Source organism: Phyllobates terribilis, unplaced genomic scaffold, assembly GCF_046119375.1.
Source record: "Phyllobates terribilis strain yellow unplaced genomic scaffold, ASM4611937v1 Scaffold_3__8_contigs__length_932513732, whole genome shotgun sequence".
NCBI lineage: Eukaryota > Metazoa > Chordata > Amphibia > Anura > Dendrobatidae > Phyllobates > Phyllobates terribilis.
This window is the reverse complement of record NW_027362763.1, coordinates 215,673,786-215,696,190: the sequence shown is the minus strand read 5'-3', so window position 1 is coordinate 215,696,190 and position 22,405 is coordinate 215,673,786.

Below are 22,405 nucleotides of genomic sequence, written 5' to 3'. Positions count from 1 at the left end.
ATATGGATTTAGGGAGGGAGACATCGAGGGCCTCAGACTTCGCTGCATTGATTTTAAAATTTTACCATGTAACAAAGTGATCTATTTCAGCCATAACAGCAGGGATGGATATATGTGATTGAGTGATATATACTAGGACATCATCAGCAAATAGAGAGCACTTGTACTCGGTGCCTCCCACCTCAATCCACCTAATATTGGGGTTATGGCGAATTGATGAGAGCAGGTGCTCCGTCACTAGGATGTATAAGAGAGGGGACAGAGGACATCCCTGCCTTGTCCCATTGGTGATTGTGAAAGGTGATGAAAATGTTCTGACGCACCCCCTGGGCCTTGGGACACCCGGAGCCGGACCCTTTTTGGTGGATGCTGGTGGTTGTAGTCTTCGTGGCGGCGATCCGGTTCCGTGGCTCAGGGCGGTCAAACCAGTGGCGGAACTATTTATGTGGTTTTGATGTTTAAATGTCCGACTACGCCACCCGTGGATTGCGGTCAGAGTGAACCGCCGCTACAGGGCAGACCGCTAAGGCTGGTGTTGTGGGTGCAGCAGAGCGTAGCATAACTCCCCACGGGAGGAGTATAGCCTCAGGGCAGTGTATGCGGAGGATGGGGGTGATGGTGCAGGGCAGCAGCAGTAACGACACGGAGTCAGTGATGCAGTTCAGGGCCTTTACTCACAGTTCTTATTATCCAGGCCACGTCTGCAGGTAACGGCTGCCCACGTCGTACTGTGCTCACCAGGTGAGGGGCTCAGACAACTCCCAGATAACTTTGGAGCGCTTCACAGGACCCCCTTTGTGTGTCCTTTGTCTGGCCTTTCTTACCAACACTTCTGTCCGGCTGCCTCGGGCCTCCTCTTGGTAAACTTGGCGCCAGTTTCCCTGACCCTATGTGGTGCCTTCCTAGCGGGTGGAGCAAGGGGCTGCGCCACATAAAATGTCAGAGCCTCCGGTTTCTAGCTGAGGGTCGTTTCCTGCCTCCACTAGTTCGGGGACCGGTCTCCCCCTTTGGCCTGACCCCTCCACGCAGGTGGATTCGGGCGTGCGGTGGCGACTCGCCCATCCGCACCCCTGGGATCCCTTCATTCCTCGTTCCTGGAGCCTTCTCCGCTCCTCTTCCTTCCTTCTCCCTCTTGCAGGCCTGGGCCTCTGTTACTAGGCCCGCCTCCGGAGCAGAGCTCATGCAGAGCCCCTGCTCCCTGCCACTTCTGCTCAGACTTCTCTGCACTGAACTAAGATGGTGCCCACCTTTTATACTCCCTTCTCAATGCACCCAGGAACTGCTTCCTCCCTGCTCCTGCACTGCAGGGTTCCCCTTCCTCAGTGTTCCCTCCCCCCACTCCAGCCAGGGACAGGGACTGTCGTGCCCATCTCAGGGGCATATTGGTCGCCCTGCCCCACTGCAATGTGGTGTAATGCATGCAGGTGTCGGGTCCTGATCCACACTCCATCCTTATCTGAGAGTGAGATATCACACCTCTGGGTGAGGTGCAATACGTCTGTAGCAACCGAGCCCTCGGTGCTACAGTTCCATTTATCTTCAGCCTAGGTGACGTATTGTGATACAGGGCCGTGATTTTGGCTATAAAAAGGTCCCCTAGACCCCTACCCCAAGCTTTTTAAGAGAATCATATATGGCGTGCCAGGAGACTCTATGGAATGCTTTCTCAGCATCCAACGAGAGTATCTACATACAAATTTTTAACTGCATCTAGCCCAGGAAATACTTTGTGCCTAGTAGCAGTGTCTGCTAGTCAGCGGATTGTCCCGGCTGTTAAGCAAGCTACACCACCTGTAGTTTGGACACTTAATTTTTTCAAAGGAAATGCTTCGGGACCACGGGATACTTAGTGAAGAGCATCAGGAGGCACCCCAAGGCATAGGGGCTGGGACTGGCACTAGGATGCCTTGCGGTGGACAGCCGAGCTCGATCCTTATAAAAGCTTTTTAACTGCAGCAGCTTTAGTGGACGCTACTGGAGCTGGAATTACGCGGCTGCTGGCATGAGACTTGCCCTCCAATAGATCCTTGTAAATGGATTTAAAGTGTATTCATTCAAATTAGAGGGACAATTTAAATTAAAAAGCTTAGAGCTGCCTCCACCACAGGGGGGCTCTCTCGACCCACCAGCGGACAGGCACCAGTATTGGGAGAGGGGGGCTGGCCGTCAGGGTTCACCGCGGCTCTGGCACAAACCCGGCGACACGGAGGTGGCACGGGCAGGAGCGGACTGAACGTGTCGGCTTCTCACTTTTTGGATTTTAGAAGGGCATGACATGCCTATATTTGTGTCTCCCCCTCCTTTTACTCCTCCACCTCTTTTCTTTTCGCATGACTATATGTACTTGTCACTTTTCCATGTGTTAGTTGTGTCTTCTGAGCAGTTTGTCAGCTTTTGGACACCTTTGAAGGTGTTTTCTATGTGTTTCTATGTGTTTTTGTTTGCCTGCCATTGGTTTTAACGGTGTTCGAAGGTGTTCGACGAACAGTTCGACGAACAGTTCGGCGAACACACGGGTGTTCGACGAACCGAACCGAACTCGAACACTACGGGGGTGGCTCAACACTATCAGTGGTGTGTTTAGTTGTCATTTGTTTTGAAGTTTGCCACCATCCAGTTTTTTCTGTTCCTGCTGTTTAACCTGTCGTCTGCTGTAAGCATGAGGAACCACTATCTAGAGACACTTCACGTTAGACTTCAATCAACTCCTGTGGTTTCTACAGCCTGCATCTACCCTCCTGGCTGTATGACTTTCAGTGTGTCCTGTTCTTTATGTCCGCCTCCCTTCCAGCATAGCCCTTTGTTCATTTCCTCTCTGTGCCATATGTCATCTGGCAACTTCATGAATCCACCTCACCAAGTGTTCCCAAACGGCATGTGCAGGAGACAACCTCTTTTTCAGTCACCAAGGTTTCCCTAGGTGAAGCCGTCTTGTTCCTGAAGCAGTTTGCAGACAGTTTTGCTAACATTTTTTGCAGTGGCTCCGCTGTCACCGTATTTACTTTTCTCAGTTATAAAGCGCTGGAAGCTCGTAAATGAAGCCGTCTGAAGAATAAATTCTGAAGAATGAACATGCTACTTCTGTTAACCACTTCACTGTTTTTTGAACTCTGAAGAGGTTAAAAGAAGTAGTTTTCAGCTGGTAGGTGGGTGAACTGGTGTCAGACCCCCACCGAGCTCATATTTTAGAAGGGGAAGAAAAAATGCAAAACCAAAATTAGAGAAGAGGTTAATCGATTCCTTAGCGTTTATACATATGAATTGGAAATGTCCACGTGCTGTACGTTTTTTTACTGGATGGCTCATGGATCCAAAGAGTTGAATGGATTTTTTCACACATCTGTAAAAATCATAGATCCGAGTGTGAGATCTGTGAACTCAGAGCAAGTCCTATTCTGATCCCTGTTTGCGGATCGGACTTGACCATACAAGTCAATGGGGATCCATAAAACATGAATACAACTTAGAAGGCTCGGGGTGGAGGGACGCCTGCCTGCCATTACAAGTGCTACACACATTCCAATCTTTCAGGTAGCGTATTAGACCATTCTATCATGTTTATTTCTATGTATCAGCTTCAATCTTATCAGGTCCTAGTATCCTTATTAGTGTCATAGCTATTTTGGGTATGTGTATCTATGTATTTACTTATTTATTGCAATTCCTATTAGGTGACACCACTGGGTATATATGGACGTTTATATGTCACTTCACCTATTGCACTAACTATTTATTTTGTTAACACATACTTAGAAGCTTTGTTTGCTATCTAATGAACTATTTTTCTGCACTGTCACTTTAATATTTAATATCTATGTTAATACATATGTTGATTGCTAGGATGTCGCTAATGAATTGTGAAAGCTGATTATTTACAGTACAGACCAAAAGTTTGGACACACCTTCTCATTTAAAGATTTTTCTGTATTTTCATGACTATGAAAATTGTACATTCACACTGAAGGCATCAAAACTATGAATTAACACGTGTGGAATTATATACACAAAAAAGTGTGAAACAACTGAAAATATGTCTTATATTCTAGGTTCTTCAAAGTAGCCACCTTTTGCTTTGATGACTGCTTTTCACACTCTTGGCATTCTCTTGATGAGCTTCAAGAGGTAGTCACCAGAAATAGTCTTCCAATAATCTTGAAGGAGTTCCCAGAGCTGCTTAGCACTTGTTGGCGCTTTTGTCTTCACTCTGCGGTCCAGCTCACCCCAAACCATCTCGATTGGGTTCAGGTCTGGTGATTGTGGAGGCCAGGTCATCTGGCTTAGCACCCCATCACTCTCTTTCTTGGTCAAATAGCCCTTACACAGCCTGGAGGTGTGTTTGGGGTCATTGTCCTGTTGAAAAATAAATGATGGTCCAACTAAACGCAAACCGGATGGAATAGCATGCCGCTGCAAGATGCTGTGACAGCCATGCTGGTTCTGTATGCCTTCAATTTTTAATAAATCCCCAAAGTGTCACCAGCAAAGCACCCCCACACCATCACACCTCCTCCTCCATGCTTCACGGTGGGAACCAGGCATGTAGAGTCCATCCGTTCACCTTTTCTGCGTCACACAAAGACACGGTGGTTGGAACCAAAGATCTCAAATTTGGACTCATCAGACTAAAGCACAGATTTCCACTGGTCTAATGTCCATTCCTTGTGTTCTTTAGCCCAAACAAGTCTCTTCTACTTGTTGCCTGTCCTTAGCAGTGGTTTCCTAGCAGCTATTTTACCATGAAGGCCTGCTGCACAAAGTCTCCTCTTAACAGTTGTTGTAGAGATGTGTCTGCTGCTAGAACTCTGTGTGGCATTGACCTGGTCTCTAATCTGAGCTGCTGTTAACCTGCGATTTCTGAGGCTGGTGACTCGGATAAACTTATCCTCAGAAGCTGAGGTGACTCTTGGTCTTCCTTTCCTGGGGCGGTCCTCATGTGAGCCAGTTTCTTTGTAGCGCTTGATGGTTTTTGCAACTGCACTTGGGGACACTTTCAAAGTTTGCACAATTTTTCAGACTGACTGACATTCATTTCTTAAAGTAATGATGGCCACTCGTTTTTCTTTACTTAGCTGCTTTTTTCTTGCCATAATACAAATTCTAACAGTCTTTTCAGTAGGACTATTAGCTGTGTATCCACCTAACTTCTGCACAACACAACTGATGGTCCTAACCCCATTTATAAGGCAAGAAATCCCACTTATTAAACCTGACAGGGCACACCTGTGAAGTGAAAACCATTTCCGGTGACTACCTCTTGAAGCTCATCAAGAGAATGCCAAGAGTGTGCAAAGCAGTCATCAAAGCAAAAGGTGGCTACTTTGAAGAACCTAGAATATAAGACATATTTTCAGTTGTTTCACACTTTTTTGTTAAGTATATAATTCCACATGTATTAATTCATAGTTTTGATGCCTTCAGTGTGAATGTGCAATTTTCAAAGTCATGAAAATACAGGAAAATCTTTAAATGTGAAGGTGTGTCCAAACTTTTGGTCTGTACCTCAACGTGTATAGCACATACTTTATGCTTGCATATGCTTGTTTCAATTATTGGATTTTGGGTCAGGCTATTCCCTCACATGGAAGTCACTCGTTTTTAATGTTTATTTATGTTCTGTTTTTAATATTGTTATCAATAAATATCTATTTTATTAATTATTCCTATTGTCACAAGGTTTTTCCTATCCTTTGTTGTTAAGGTAATTGGAAGGCTATCTTTTGATTTCTATTACAAGGCTTTAGTTCAGCTTTCCTGTCTGATGGATCTTGTGCTTAGTTGATAAAGCTTGTGACCTTCCAAGGGTCTTTTTATTGGCTTAAGAACAAGTACATCTCTTCAGTGAAAAAAAAAAAAAAAAACTGAAAAAAAACCTATGCCATACAGATACAACAAGGATGTCACCTGAGAAAAAAAATCGTTCCACTTCTCGCAGATGGTAAAATGCTCACAGATGTGTAGTGAAGACGGGCTGTGGTAGTGACGAGACTAAGTGAGGTTAACTCATTTCTGCAGAATCACGCCAAGTACAAGTGAAACGCAAAGAACGGACTTCACCTGTGCTTGATGCGCATTCTCAGCAATTCACGTAGCTATCCGGCACACTTCCTTCCCTTTGTGTGAACCCAGACTAATTATTTCTCTTGTCAATCCTCAAAGCTCAATTTTCAATTTTACAATAATAGCCATGGCCATTAAAAGAAGAGGGCATTGAAAAATAGAAAGGTAAAATAGCACTAAACAGTCTGACAAGCGGCAATTCCACATTCTGGACTGAAAATAGTTCTAAGACTTTTATGCAAATGAATAATGGATTCTCATCCCTGCTTGGTATGATGTGACAAGCCTGAAAGCTCGGAGACAAAGCAATGAGTGCATAATGCAAAATAATGGAAAGATGACCCAAATTTAGAAGCTCAGCTCCTTGTGACTTTTAATTTTAGAGCACAAATCAGGGCAATTTTCCAGAGATGACTGCATACAGTGCTGACATTCATAAGCACATACTATCTGCCTGTTCGCTATGCACTTAAGCATTTATCATGAAGAAGAATATGGACATAAACCCTTCAGATGATACATATAGTAACAGTGGCGTAACTAGAGTCCTATGGGCCCCAGGGCAAAATTTGGACCTGCCCCCTTCTCTACACACACACACACTGGCATGTTGCTTAGTTGTGTGGGCCCCAATAGCGTCGATAGAGTCTGTCCTAGCCCACCATAAAAAAATAATAATACAAATACAATATACTGTATAAATGTGACAGTCATAATATAATTTTCTAAGTAATCCTTCTAAATAATACAGTCATATAGTTACTAAATAACAAATATTATCAGCACAAAACCTACTATACAAAGACCAACATATTATTAATACCACATGCAAAAAACAATGCCGCCACACCATGACCATATCATACTAACACATAGTGTCTGGGTATAACCACCATCCTGATACTGAGCAAAACCCACTATACCAAAACTAACATACCAATTATACCACATACAAGAGGACAAATAATACTGCAACACCATGACCAGATCACATATTACCACTAGATAGTAACAAAATAATTATACCATACTGATCACGAACAAAAACCACAGTACTGACACTAATATTACCGCCATACAATGACTGTATAGTGAAAGGTATCAGTATATACAGTACAGGTAAATCCAGATACTCACCAGTGATGTCTCCAATTGAAATAATTAATTTTCATTTTTCCTCTTCATCCGACGCAGATCGTTATAACTTCTTCCCCCAACAATTCAACTCTGCAAAATGTAATATACACATCTATGGCTGATCACTTCTAGATCACTTTTTCCCTAATTCTACAGTAACAGTATCTCCCAATTTGGCCCAGAGTAATAGTATCCCCAAGAATAAAATACAATACAGTAGTGATGCTCCCATGTGAACCACAGTAATAGTTATGTCAAATTTGTGTCTAAATAGAGTAGAACTGCTTCACCGTGGCACCCATACCATAACTTTGTCTACCTATTATGCTCCCATACAGATTTAACATCCATGTTTATTGCCCCAATAGAGTAGTGATATTCCCCTTTGTGGCCTCATACATTAAAGTCTCTCTACGTGGCCCCCATACAGCAATAACGGCATCCTACATGGTCCCTATATAATAACTTCCCTCTATGCTGCCCCCATATAACAATAATGTCCCCCAATTCTGGCCGCCATATATTAATATTAGCCCCATTTGCACCCCCTCAGTCTGCCCCTAAAGTGCTCTACTACTACTTAATAAAAGCAACCAAATCTCTCACCTGTCCCCACTTCCCCGCGGAGAGACTCTGTCCTCTGCTTCCTTCTTCTCTCCACTCCCATGCTTATCAGAGCACGGCCGCGATATGTCTCAGGCAGCTTAATGACAACATGCTGGTGTCATGGCACAGGCCGCGCCTGCCATCATCATGCTGGAGTGCTCTACAGCTGCAGGATGCTGATAGGCCCGGGCTGTAGAGTGAGTGTGGGGCAGGGAGCCCGTGCATCTCTGCTCCGTCTGAGGAAAATAACACTGGCCTCTAGTGTCTCCCTCATCCACGAGCCCGATCACACTCCCTGCCACTGTGATCGTTATGCCCCTGTATAATAATCATAACAAGAAGCATCTGCTAAAATTTAAGGGATTGTTCGCCACAATTCCTATTAATGAGCAGAGGACATTAGTGGACCATTACCTTTTTTGGCACAACCATTTCCTTTTTACAAGTATGTCATACATTTTTACTGATGCACTAGGAAGGTTGTTAATATTCTCTTCATTAGTGTGGCTATCATCTCCTACATGCATTTTAGGTATTTATAACCTAAACATTATTTTAACCCTTTCGCAACCTTGGGTTTTGTCGTTTTTGCTTTTTCGTTTTTTGCTCCCCTTGTTCCCAGAGCCATAGCATTTTTATTTTTTGGACAATATGGCCGTGTGAGGGCTTATTTTTTGCGGGACAAGTTGTACTTTTCAACGCCAGTAATAGTTTTACCATATCGTGTACGGGAAAACGGGAAAAAAATTCCAAGTGTGGTAAAATTGCAAAAAAGTGTAATACCACAGTTGTTTATTATTTATTTTTTTTACCACGTTCACTGAATGCTAAAACTGACCTTCCATTCTTATTCTCCAGGTCATTACGACTTCGTAGACACCAAACATGTATAGGTTATTTTATATTTAAGTGGTGAAAAAAAAATCAAAAATTTGGTAAAAAAAAATTAAAAAAATTAGGGCCATTTTCCGAGACCTGTAGCGTCTCCATTTTTCGTGATCTGGGGCTGGGTGAGGGCTTATTTTTTGCGCGCCGGGCTGACATTTTTATTGATAACATTTTGGGGTAGATCCGATGTTTTGATTGCCCGTTATTGCATTTTATTGCAATTTTGCGGTGACCAACAAAACGTAATTCTGGCGTTTAGATTTTTTTTCTCGTTACACCGTTTACCGATCGGATTAATTCTTTTTTTATATTGATAGATGGGGCGATTCTGAACACGGTGATACCAAATATGTCTATGTAGGGTTTTTTTTTTATATTTTATTTTGAATGGGGCGAAAGGGGGGTGATTTAAACTTTTATATTTTTTTTAATTTTTTTTATATTTTTAAAAACTTTTTTTTTCACTTACTGCATGCTTCAATAGTCTCCATAGGAGACTAGAAGCAGCAGTTGTCTGATCGGCTCTGCTACATACAGGGGACCAGCAGATCCCCTGCATATAGCAGAATTGGTCCTGTGCTATGAGCCCCGACCACTAGGTGGCGCTCATAGCGACCAGATCATGACAACCACAGGCATCTGCTGCAGACCCTGGGTTGTCATGCCCACCCATCGGTGACCCGCGATCACGTGACGCGCAACCCGGAAGCGTGCGTTAAATGCCGCTGTCGGAGATTGACAGCGGCATTTAACATGTTAACAGCCGCGGGTGGATCGCGATTCCATCCGCGGCTGTTGCGGGCACATGTCAGCTGTAAGAATCAGCTGACATGTGCTCGGTTCAGTGAGGGCTCAGCGCAGCAGCCCTCACTGAACGGGGGGTACGCAAATGTGCGTACTAATACGGCATGGGCTGTAAAGGGGTTAAATAACTAATAATAATAATGCCTTCTGTCCAGGACTAAGACTCTAGGTCCTGGACCAGTGTATCTGCTTTTTGAACTTTTGTCAGAAAAGCATAACTCTATGACTGCTTTTCCCATTTTGTTGACTTGACTTAACATAGACCATCAATTTTTATTTCGTGGGGCTCCAACCTCCAAGACCTTGGCCAATCAGCGCAATGAATAGGCTGCAGCACATGGAGGGGTGAATAGAATGGGCCGCAGTACTGGGTGCAGCAGGGCATACGGATATGATATCATATACAAATATGACACTGTATTTAAACATTGGCAAGAGGCTATTGAGGTAACATAGGCCATCAGTTAGAGCATGGTCCAAACAATGCCCCATTCATATAATTTTCAGATCAAACAGGTATATTTAGTGTTGTCATAAAGATACAGTTATGCTGATCATTACCATCACATGTAGCTGTAGGGTGGTACTATCAGTGTACTATATCAGCGCACGATGCAGACTTTTACAACTTTTACTTTTAGAAATAAAACGTGGGTTATGCAGTGACATAAAATCATTCTCAATAGGCAATAGGCAAAGGATTTTCCATACAGTGAGAGCAGTCCCACCAGTCCTTGAAGGTGTTATCCACTGAAACAAGTTATCACCTACCCACAGGATAGGTGATAATTTCTTGATCGGTGGAAGTTCAACCGCTGGGACCCACACTGATTGGTCCAACAGGGCAGTTTTATGCCTGATAGAATGGAGCTGCAGTACGCATGCTCAAGTGCCTCTCCATTAATTATCTACTCAGCTATTTCTGGCAGCCACATGGAGAATAAATGGAGTGGCGGTCGAACATGAGCACGGCAGTCTCATTCTATCGGACATAAAAATTGCCTGTCGAGGATAAAAATTCCCAATTTTTCCGACTGGTGTGGGACCCAGCGGTTGGAACCCCACCAATCAATAAATTAACACATATCCATTTTTACCACACAAACCAATTGACTCTCTCCTGTCTTCTCTTCTCTCTCTAGGTGCTGTTTTCATTGAAAATTCTCCTCCCAGGGGTCTAGAACAGACTGCAGTTATATACACCCCTCAACATTGAGATTGCAGCAGCAAGAAGGAAAAGTCATGGAATAATGGAAATCACCAGATCGATAGACATGGTAATGATATGCAAATGATGAAAAAATGGAAATAGATTTTCAAAACATTTCAGTTTATTCAGTATCGAGTATGAGCACCACACGCAGAAATACAGGAACATCCCAGATGTGCTCAATGGGAAACAAGTTCAGAGATGCAGCATGCCATGGTAGCACCTTTGGTCTGTAGGCTGCTCACAGTAAAGCCTGCAACATGCAGCTTGGTGTCATGTTGAAATACCACTCCTTGGACACTTTGGAGAAATGGCCGTACCACTGGTTTCGCACACAAAAACGCTACATGATGATCAATAAAGTTTGTTTAAAAAAACCCTATTCACTGAAATTTCAACATGAAGACACGAAAAATGTATGAATAAAAAACGCATAAAAAAACACATGCGGCAAAACCGCATGTAAAAAATGCAATTAACCTAATTTGCATATTAGGTGCGGAAAAGGTGCAGAAATTCTGCAGCGTCAAAACTGCAGCAAATCCGTACCATGTGCACATACACTTATGCTTTCAAGAAACTTGCACTGTAATTTCATTCATCAAACGTGTTTCCCCAAATTAGCGTTATGGTTTTGTGGAAGTGTATTAATTCACCTGACCGTTTCTATTTCATTTGTGATGAATATACAGTGTTGAATCAACAGCTGAATATTACAGACTTTGTGAAAAAGTATACTTCGCATACTTTGGACTAAAACTTGGAGATCAAGATAAAGTTTGGGCACCTCATAAAGTGTGCGAACAGTGTGTTGAGGACCTCCGAAATTGGTTCAAGAGTAAGAGAAAAGCTTTCCGTTATGGGATCCTATGGTATGGAGAGACCAAAAAAAACATAGTGATGACTGTTACTTTTGTTCATGTAATGTGAAAGGGTATAATTCCAAATGGAAGCATTCCATTTCATACCCCAATCTTCACTCAGCAATTCGTCCCATCCCCCATGGCACAGATATACCAGTACTCAAGGTCTCTACTACCTTGGAAGAGATACCTAGCTCTGATGAAGGTGGAATCATACCTGAACTAGATAACGAATCAAGTTCTGACTTTGAAGATGATACAAGACTAGGAGGAGATGAAGGATTTAGTAAGAGACTTGAATCTTCCCAAAGATGCCGCTGAGTTACTCGGATCAAGGCTCAAAAGCAGGAATTTATTGTTACCAGGAAAGTCTTCTTCATGGTTCAGACATCGTGAAAAGGAGTTGGTTCCTTACTTTGCCCAGGAAGGAAAGTTGGTTTGTTGCATCGATGACGAAGGTTTGATGGGTCAATTCAAAATCCAATATGATTCAGCGCAATGGCGTCTTTTTATAGATTCTTCAAAAAGAAGTCTCAAAGCAGTTTTACTCCACAACATCAGTTTTTACGCTTACATCCCTGTAGGTCATTCCTTACACTTGAAGGAAACCTACAAGAACTTGGAATTGGTGCTTTGTAAACTTAAATATGAAGACCATGGTTGGCAAGTGTGTGGGGATTTGAAGGTCTTGTGCATGCTGCTCGGGCAACAAGCTGGGTGTACCAAATACCCTTGTTTTCTGTGTATGTGGGACAGACGAGACCGACAAAATCACTGGACCAAGAAGAGTCGGCAGCCGAGGGTGCTCACCGTCGGTGAAAAAAATGTCCTCCGAGAAACTTTGGTACCTCCCTATAAAGTTCTTCTACCACTTCTCCACATAAAATTGGGCTTGATGAAGTGACGCGCCCAGGGGATGGGGACGACTCGGCGCCCGGGCCTTGTTGTTGCCTGATCTTGGGGGATGTTACGGTGGTCGGCTCCCGGGCCCGTATCCTGGCGTCACTCTTAGAAGAAGGGGGGAAGTTGTATGGGATAGGGATGTTCGTGACGCCACCTGTGGTGTCTGGTGAGGATCACCAGCGCTGCGACAGTCCTCTGAGGCCGGTGTTTAGGCAGCTTAGTTGGTACGACTCCCCACAGGTAGAGCGGGGCCTCAGGGCAGTGAAGGTGAATGATGCAGGACAGAGGGGACCCAGCCGGGTCAGAGGAAGAACAGGCACACACACAACAGTTCACTTCAGTACCTTTACTGGTGGTGTTTCAGGCACGATCCAAGGCACTTTAGCGTGAAGGGTGCATATCAGAACTCTCCCCAGTGAGCGGGTGTGGGGCCTCCTGTTCCTTGCCTTTCTTGGATGAGGTTCTGACCTGCCTGGAGCTAGGCCTAACTTGGTCTCTGTATTGCACCTGCTGACCTGGTGGTAGGGCCTTCTGTTGGAGTTCACACTCCCTGGTCTCTGGGGCCTCCGTGACTCCTGACCCTGGTATAACAGTCAGCTTCTGGTGAACCTGGGACGTATAGTTCTCCAGGGGTTCCGGTTATTCCTGCTGGGGATATAGGCCCCCCGTAGGCGCGGACCCGGTGTCCGGTAAATGGTTTTGGGGTGAGCTGGTTAAGCTCCTCTGCCCCCTATGTTGCTTGCTTACTCACTCGCCTTCGGCCACGCTCGGGGCCCTCACTAGGCTTCACACGGGCAGTAGGCCTCGCTACTCTTCGCCGCTCTCTGAGCGTCGGCATGCTCCTGGCTCACTAATCTGAGCTCACTGAGTCTGAACTCTCTCTAGAGGAACTGACTGAGTTCCACTGCAGACTGACCTCTCTCAGGCTCATCTTCTGCAGGGACTGGAACTAACTCTGTCCCCTGAGGAAACTGTTCTCTAGACTGCCTGCCTAACTCCACCCTTCAGTATATATATCCCTATCCGGGCTCCCTCTGGTGATATGAGGTGGTAGGGTGGAGGTGTGTGAATGCAATGGGGGCCTCTTGTGGAGAAGTCCATCCATGCACCCCTCTGGGATCTGTGGCACCAATGCTCAGCAGGACACCACAGAAGCAATTCATAAAATCACTTCCAAGAGATGGGGAATGCTTCAAATACTTGGTCACCAAGTTTCCAATCCTCTCAGAGGCAAAATTATAGGAACATGTGTTCGTCGGACCAGATATTAGAAGGCTTATAGCTGGCAAAGAGTTTGTCAATACCATGATGGATCGACAAAAAGAAGGGTGGATTGCATTTAAAGAGGTCGTAGAGAAATTTTTAGGCAATAAAAAAGATCCTGACTACAAAAAGATCGTCAGACTTTTGCTGAAAGCATTTCAAGCTTTAGGCTGCCTGATAAGTTTGAAAGTGCATTTCTTCCATTCCCACCATGACTGCTTTCCTGAAAATTTGGGAGCTGTGAGTGAAGAGCATTCATGAGGTAATGTGAACATGTCCAAGGAGACATTTTTCAACACGACAAAACCAGTCCAAACGTTACACATGCTATTGTGAGCAGCCTTTGTTTCTAGCCAGCTACCATGGCCTGCAGAGTCTCCAGACTTGTCTCCATCTGGGACATCATTGGTCGGCAATTACATGATCATTTTTGTGCCCAAGAGCATTCAACGTGGCAGAACATTCCACAGACAACTATTAATAGCCTCATTGGTAACATGCCAAGGTGTGTAAGTGCGAGTATTTCTCTGTATATACAATACAGAATAAATTTAGATGCTTCCAAATTGTTGTTTCCATTTTTTCATAATTTTCATATCATTAACATGTCTATAGATCCTGTAATTTCCATTTTTCCACAATTTTTCCTTCTCGCTGTTGCAATTTCAGTGTTGAGGAGTGTACTTCAGACATGGTTACCCCTCTTACACAACTCAGCACAGAATACATTAGGTAACAAAATCTTATATTTTAAAACACTCTAAAGAGGTCTGTCTATAAAACGTCTAAGAGTTTTCTTACATTGATCTCCAATTCATGGGAGACATGATCAGAAATGTTATCTGCACCTGCATCCCAATTGATAACTGGTGACTAGTGTTGAGCATTCCGATACTGAAATATCGGGTATCGGCCGATATTCGCGGTATCGGAATTCCGATACTTAATTCCGATACTTTTACAATATTGTATACCGGAATCGGAAGTTCCCATAATGCAATGAGCCAGTTTCATTTTATTCAGCCAATGGGGATCCTAAGAAGTGTGGGCACATCCTGTTAGGCATGTGGGCATGTTAACTAATGGCATGGCTGTGATTGGCTGCTGAAATGATGTCATGATGCACTATAAAAGCCGCCATTTTGAGCTCACTCTGCTGTGAATTCAGTTAGGGATAGGACGCTGTTGTTCTGAGGGACAGTTTTAGCTACCTATTTGGTCTATTCTGCTTTACCCAAGCTACTTTATAAATCGTTGTGCCTTGCAGCGCTAGTGCACAGTTCTCTGTGCTGTTCACCGCTGTCTGCAAGGTCTCGGTGTGAGTGCAGCTCACGCTGTAGTGTGTGCTTCAGCCTCGTCTGCTTGTAGTGCTCTCAGTGTGCGACACTGCCTCATACATTGTCCTTTTTTGCTAATTGATAATTTTTCCTGATATCTCCTATTAGTGTGGTGGTTCCATCCGTATTCAGCTAAATTGGTTCCAAACACACTATATAGGAGTAGATAGAGAATTTTTTTTTTGTCTTGCAGCGCTAGTGCACAATGCTCTGCATCTGTACTGTTCACCGCTGTCTGCAAGGTCTGTGTGTGTGAGTGCAGCTCACGCTGTAGTGTGTGCTTCAGCCACGTCTGGTTGTAGTGCGCTCAGCGTGCGTTGCTGCCTCATACATTGTCCTTTTTGCTAATTGAACATTTTTCCTGATTTCTCCTATTAGTGTGGTGGTTCCATCCGTATTCAGCTACATTGGTTCCAAACACACTATATAGGAGTAGATAGAGGAGCCTTTCTGCAGCATTGTGCCCTGCAGCCCCAGCCAGATTAGTATTAGCCTATTTTTTGTAGCCTCATCTATTGCATTGTAGGTTACCTTCCTACATTGTAATAGCTACAAAAAGTTTGTGATACTATCGGTATTACATCTTTGGGCACATCCAGTGTCTTTTTGTGACAAAATAAACCTAAATAAAGTTCACCAAACACTCCACTTTACAGTTGTGTAGGCCACATTAGCTCATATTAAAGTCTAGTCCACACTTTATAAAATTAGTGTTTCTTATACCTGTTAGCAGCTGTTCAGGAATAAGCACACTAAGCCCTTAGTACTTTTCTGCCTATCTTTATCAGTCTACCAAGATGAAGAAGGCACGGAGTAAGGCATGTGGTCGTGGTCGTGGGCGTCGAGTTTCTGCAGTGAGAGGACGTGAGGATTCTGTGCCTGCAGGGAGAGGACGTGGGGATTTTGTGCCTGCTGCGGCCACCAGTGACTCAGCATCCCACAGTTTTACCAGGGAACAGTCCTTTATGCGCAGCTTTGTAGGAGCTAGCCGTACCCCACTGCTGCGGGAGGACCAAATTGAAGCCGTTGTCGGATGGATGGCAGCTAACGCATCGACTTCAATTAGTTCCAGATCCTCTCAGGTCCTGAACACTGAAGAGCACCCATCTGTCTCTTCACCACCTGCCAAATTGCCCAGGCAGTCAGAGAGCCCTGGACAGGAGCCATCTCTACTTCTGTTCTCTGAATCTCTTGGCTTGGAAAGAGGGGGCCAGCCAAGCAGAATTCGAGAATTTGAAGAAGAGGTAGTATGCAGTGATGTGCAACCGTTTTGTCTCTCTGAATCTGAAGAGGCGGGTGGGCCAGTGCCTATGGTCAGCAGCACACCTCAGTATGCATCTGTTGATGAGACTCAGGTGCCACTTTCTGGTGTGTACTGTGCTGTCGAGACTACCCAGGAGAAGCAGTTGTTTGAAGAGGGTGGTGTAGATGATGAGGTCCTTGACCCATCATGGCGTGAGGGACAGGAAGGTCGTGGGAGCAGCTCTGAGGAAGAGATTCCCCGAACGGCCCAAAAAGGAGGGAGAGGGAGGGGGCAGACTTGGTTGCCTGTAGCCTCCACTTCGGCACCCATTAGGAGCATGGCTCTTCCAAAATCCAAAGTGGGCGCTCCCAAGACTTGCAGTGCCTGGTCCTTTTTTGACACAGTTGCAGATGACATTTGCTTTGGCAAATGCAAGCTGTGTAATCAGAAGGTGAAAAGAGGGAAAAGTGTCAGCAACCTCAATACCACAAATATGTGGAAACATGTGCGGACCAAGCACGTGGTGGAGTTACAAAAACATACTGAAGACCTAGGCCAACCTACAGCAGGACCTACCACCTCTTCAGCTCGTGTTGTAGCCTCTACCTCCAGCTCACACACAGCTGGTTCGGCTTCCTCACAGGATCGCCATGGAAGAATCTCTGGCACTGTTGTACAGAGACACAGTGTAATTCCACCCACAGCACCACTTTCCCTGTCATCCTCACACTCCCAGGCCAGTCTACAGCCATCGTTAGCACAGGCATGGGAGAAAAAGCGCCCATACTCGGCAAACCACCCCCGAGCACAGGCTCTGAATGCTGGCATTGCTAAACTACTGGCCCTTGAAATGCTATCATTCAGGCTGGTGGAGACTGACACCTTCCGTAACTTTATGGCATTGGCAGTCCCACAATACAACATGCCCAGCCGCTTTTATTTCAGCAGGCAAGCCGTCCCTGCCCTGCAACAGCATGTCGAGGGAAAAATTAAACATGCGCCTCAAAACGCCGTCAGTAGCAAGGTCCACCTGACCACCGATGCGTGGACCAGTAAGCATGGACAAGGACAATACCTTTCCCTCACTGCCCATTGGGTAAATGTTGTGGAACTGGGTACAGATCTTGAGAGTGGCGCTGTACGTGTTCTGCCATCTCCAAGGATTGCAGGAATCCAGTCTGTACACATTGACTCCTCCTCATACTCCAGTTCCTCTGAATCAGCGCTGCAGGAGCCGTCACGGTCACCTGTTATGATGACCGATATGAGCACAACCGTGGCCAAACGTCAACAGGCCATATTAAAATTAATTTCTTTGGGGAATCGAAGCCACACAGTGCAGGAGCTCTGGAATGCCATCAAGCAGCAGAGCGACGTGTGGTTTGTGCCAGTGAATCTCCAGCCAGGCATGGTAGTGTGTGACAATGGCCGAAATCTGGTGGCAGCTCTGGGCCTAGACAACCTCACTCACATCCCATGTCTGGCACATGTGCTTAACTTGGTCGTGCAGAGTTTTTTGAGGGACTATCCGGATCTTGATGCACTGCTTCACAAGGTCCGCATAGAGTGCGCTCACTTGCGGCGTTCCAGCAACGCAAGATCGCGCATTGCAGCTCTGCAGCGCCGATTACATCTTCCGGACATCGCATCATATGTGACCTACCCACCAGGTGGAATTCAACGTTACATATGTTGGAGAGGTTGTGTGAGCAGCAGGCAGCAGTAATGGAGTACCAGCTGCAGCAGGCGCAAACAAGTCGCAGTGCGCGCCGTTCACACTTCACCACCACTGAGTGGGCCTCTATGAAGGACATTTGCCACATTTTGCGTGCCTTCGATTATTCCACGCGGATGGCGAGTGCAGATGATGCACTAGTCAGCATGACTGTCCCCCTTATCTGCCTGCTTGAAAAAACACTGCAAGCACTAAGGGACGAGGTTTTGGAAGAGGTGGAGGATGAGGAGTCACAAATGCCATCTGCCTCTCTACAGTCTGCGCAACGTGGTTCCTCACAAAGGCCTAGGCAGGGGACACTTTGTGAGGAGGATGAGGAGGAGTCAATGGAGGAGGAAGACATCTGTCCAGAGGAGGGGGAGGTACACAATGCTCTAGTAGTCAGTATCTAGAGCGAGGGTGGGGTGATGCAGAGCAGGCAGAGATCACGCCTCAAGCAGGGCCAGTTGACAGTCTGCAGCACATGGTTGATTTCATGCTGCAGTGCCTGAGAAACGACCGCCGCATCGCCCACATTCTCAACACGGCTGATTATTGGGTGTCCACCCTCCTAGATCCTCGCTACTGGGACAACTTACAAAGCCTCATAACACCGTTGAACCAGGAGCGTAAAATGCGGGAGTACCAAGACGCACTGGTGCATTCCATCATGTTCTCCATTCCAACCGAGAGCAGTGCTGCTAGTGCTTTACAAAGCAGCTCAGTGCGTCGAGGCAGTGGAGGAAGCTCTGCACAAAGAGGGAACAGAAGCAGCGCCTCAGCACAAGGCAAGACCAGTATGGCCCAAATGTGGCAAAGTTTTGTGTCCCCGCCGCCACAAATGTCTACACCATCACAGACAGCTCCAGTCAGCAGGAGGCAACGTTTCCGTCAGATGGTGACAGACTACATGTCTTGCCCTCTCAGTGTACTCCCAGACAGCTCTTCTCCCTTCAAGTTTTGGGTCTGTAAGCTGGATACATGGCCAGAGCTTACCCAGTATGCATTGGAGGTGCTAGCTTGCCCTGCTGCTAGTGTATTATCGGAACGCGTCTTTAGTGCCGCAGGTGGTGTACTAACAGACCGTCGCATGCGACTATCCTCCCATAACGTTGACCGGCTTACTTTTCTCAAAATGAACGAGGCCTGGATCTCTCATGAATTTGCCAGTCCTCTTCCAGAATAAATAATTTGTTGGCAACAGTATCCAGGTCTCCTGTTGTGTTCATGCTTCTACCACCTGAACTGTAATCCCTGAGCTCCAACACTGCCAGTTGCTGCTCAGAAGTGCCGTCTGCACAGTCAATGCTTGCTCCAGTGTTATTGGGGTTCAGTAACGTCAGCTGATCCCCAGCTGTGTGTCCTGCAAATTCTCCTGCTCTGTCCACATCCACTGTACTACTGATTTAAAACTTGCTCCAATTACACCTCTGGCTCCTCTGTTTTTAGTATTTACCCTGGGCTCCAATACCGCTAGTTGCTGCTCAGAAGTGCCGTCTGCACAGTCAACACTTGCTGCCGTGTTATTGGGGTTCAGTAACGTCAGCTGTTCCCCTGCTGTGCGTACGGAAATTTCTCTTGCTCTGTCCACATTCACACTACTACAGATTTTAAAGTTGCTCCAATTACACCTCTGGCTCCTCTGTTTTCAGTATTATCCCTGAGCTCCAATACCGCCAGTTGACGCTCAGAAGTGCTGTTTGCACAGTCAACGCTTGCTGCTGTGTTATTGGGGTTCAATAACGTCAGCTGTTCCCCTGCTGTGCGTACGGCAATTTCTCCTGCTCTGTCCACATTCACACTACTACAGATTTTAAAGTTGCTCCAATTACACCTCTGGCTCCTCTGTTTTCAGTATTATCCCTGAGCTCCAACACCGCCAGTTGGTGCTCAGAAGTGCTGTTTGCTCAGTCAACACTTACTGCCGTGTTATTGGGGTTCAGTAACGTCAGCTGTTCCCCTGCTGTGCGTACGGCAATTTCTCCTGCTCTGTCCACATTCACACTACTACAGATTTTAAAGTTGCTCCAATTACACCTCTGGCTCCTCTGTTTTTAGTATTTACCCTGGGCTCCAATACCGCTAGTTGCTGCTCAGAAGTGCCGTCTGCACAGTCAACACTTGCTCCAATGTTATTGGGGTTCAGTAACGTCAGCTGATCCCCAGCTGTGTGTCCAGCAAATTCTCCGGCTCTGTCCACATCCACTGTACTACTGATTTAAAACTTGCTCCAATTACACCTCTGGCTCCTCTGTTTTTAGTATTTACCCTGAACTCCAATACCGCTAGTTGCTGCTCAGAAGTGCCGTCTGCACAGTCAACGCTTCCTCCAGTGTTATTGGGGTTCAGTAACGTCAGCTGATCCCCAGCTGTGTGTCTGGCAAATTCTCCTGCTTTGTCCACATCCACTGTACTACTGATTTAAAACTTACTCCAATTACACCTCTGGCTCCTCTGTTTTTAGTATTTACCCTGGGCTCCAATACCGCTATTTGCTGCTCAGAAGTGCCGTCTGCACAGTCAACGCTTGCTCCAGTGTTATTGGGGTTCAGTAACGTCAGCTGTTCCCCTGCTGTGTGTCCGGCAAATTCTCCTGCTCTGTCCACATTCACACTACTACAGATTTTAAAGTTGCTCCAATTACGGCTCTGGCTCCACTCTGTTTTTAGTATTTACCCTGGGTTCCAGCACCGCCAGCTGTTTCCCAGCAGTGTCTTCGGCATGGGTACTCCCTCCTGCCCAGCCTGGTTCCAGCATGCCATCTGTTTCCGGGTAGTGTCAACGTCACTTTGCCTCCAATGCGTTGTCCTGTCGTGTTGCGGCCTGGGTTAGCCGACTCTATGGTACCTGCAGTTTAGGTGACTCCTATGTGGGCTGCGGGATCTGGCAATGAAGGCTGGTTCCATAGTGCCAATAAGACAAGCACCCCCTGTAGGACTGTGAGTTTCGGTAACTGCGGCCGGCTCGCGGCCTTGCAACTTTTTTTTACATGGGTACCTTCTGCTACCCATCCAGTACCGTCAGCTGGTTCTCAGCAGTGCCTTTGGCTTAGGTGCCTCCTTCTCAGTATCCAAGTTCCACCAACGTCTGCTGGTCCTTGGTAGTGCTTTGTGGCACAGGTACCTCCTGCTTAGTAACCGAGTTCCAGTACCGTCAGCTGGTCCTCGGTAGTTCCATTGGCTCTTGTACCTTTTGCTACCCATCCGGGGTCCAGTACCGTCAGCTTGTCCTCGGTAGTTCCATTTGCTCTTGTACCTTCTGCTACCCATCCGGGTTCCAGTACCGTCAGCTGGTTCTCGGCAGTGCCTTTGGCTTAGGTGCCTTCTTCTCGGTATCCAAGTTCCACCAACGTCTGCTGGTCCTTGGTAGTGCTTTCAGGCACAGGTACCTCCTGCTTAGTAACCGAGTTCCAGTACCGTCAGCTGGTCCTCGGTAGTTCCATTGGCTCTTGTACCTTCTGCTACCCATCCGGGTTCCAGTACCGTCAGCTGGTTCTTGGCAGTGTCTTTGGCATGGGTTCTCCCTCCTGCCCAGCCTGGTTCCAGCATGCCAGCTGTTTCCGGGTAGTGTCAACGTCACTTTGCCTCCAATGCGTTGTCCTGCCGTGTTGCAGCCTAGGTTAGCCGACTCTATGGTACCTGCAGTTTAGGTGACTCCTATGTGGGCTGCGGGATCTGGCAATGAAGGCTGGTTCCATAGTGCCAATAAGACAAGCACCCCCTGTAGGACTGTGGGTTTCGGTAACTGCGGCCGGCTCGCGGCCTTGCAACTTTTTTTTACATGGGTACCTTCTGCTACCCATCCGGGTTCCAGTACCGTCAGCTGGTTCTCGGCAGTGCCTTTGGCTTAGGTGCCTCCTTCTCGGTATCCAAGTTCCACCAACGTCTGCTTGTCCTTGGTAGTGCTTTCTGGCACAGGTACCTCCTGCTTAGTAACCGAGTTCCAGTACCGTCAGCTGGTCCTCGGTAGTTCCATTGGCTCTTGTACCTTCTGCTACCCATCCGGGTTCCAGTACCGTCAGCTGGTTCTCGGCAGTGCCTTTGGCTTAGGTGCCTCCTTCTTGGTATCCAAGTTCCACCAACGTCTGCTGGTCCTTGGTAGTGCTTTCTGGCACAGGTACCTCCTGCTTAGTAACCGAGTTCCAGTACCGTCAGCTGGTCCTCGGTAGTTCCATTGGCTCTTGTACCTTCTGCTACCCATCCGGGTTCCAGTACCATCAGGTGGTTCTCGGCAGTTCCTCAGCCTTCTTGTACCTTCTGCTACATTTCCAAGTTCAAGCTTTTTGAAATGGTTCTTGGTAATCACTCTGGATCTCCCTGACGAGGACCCTGAAGACGAGGACCCTGAAGACCACCCCGAAGAAGACGAGGACCCCGAAGA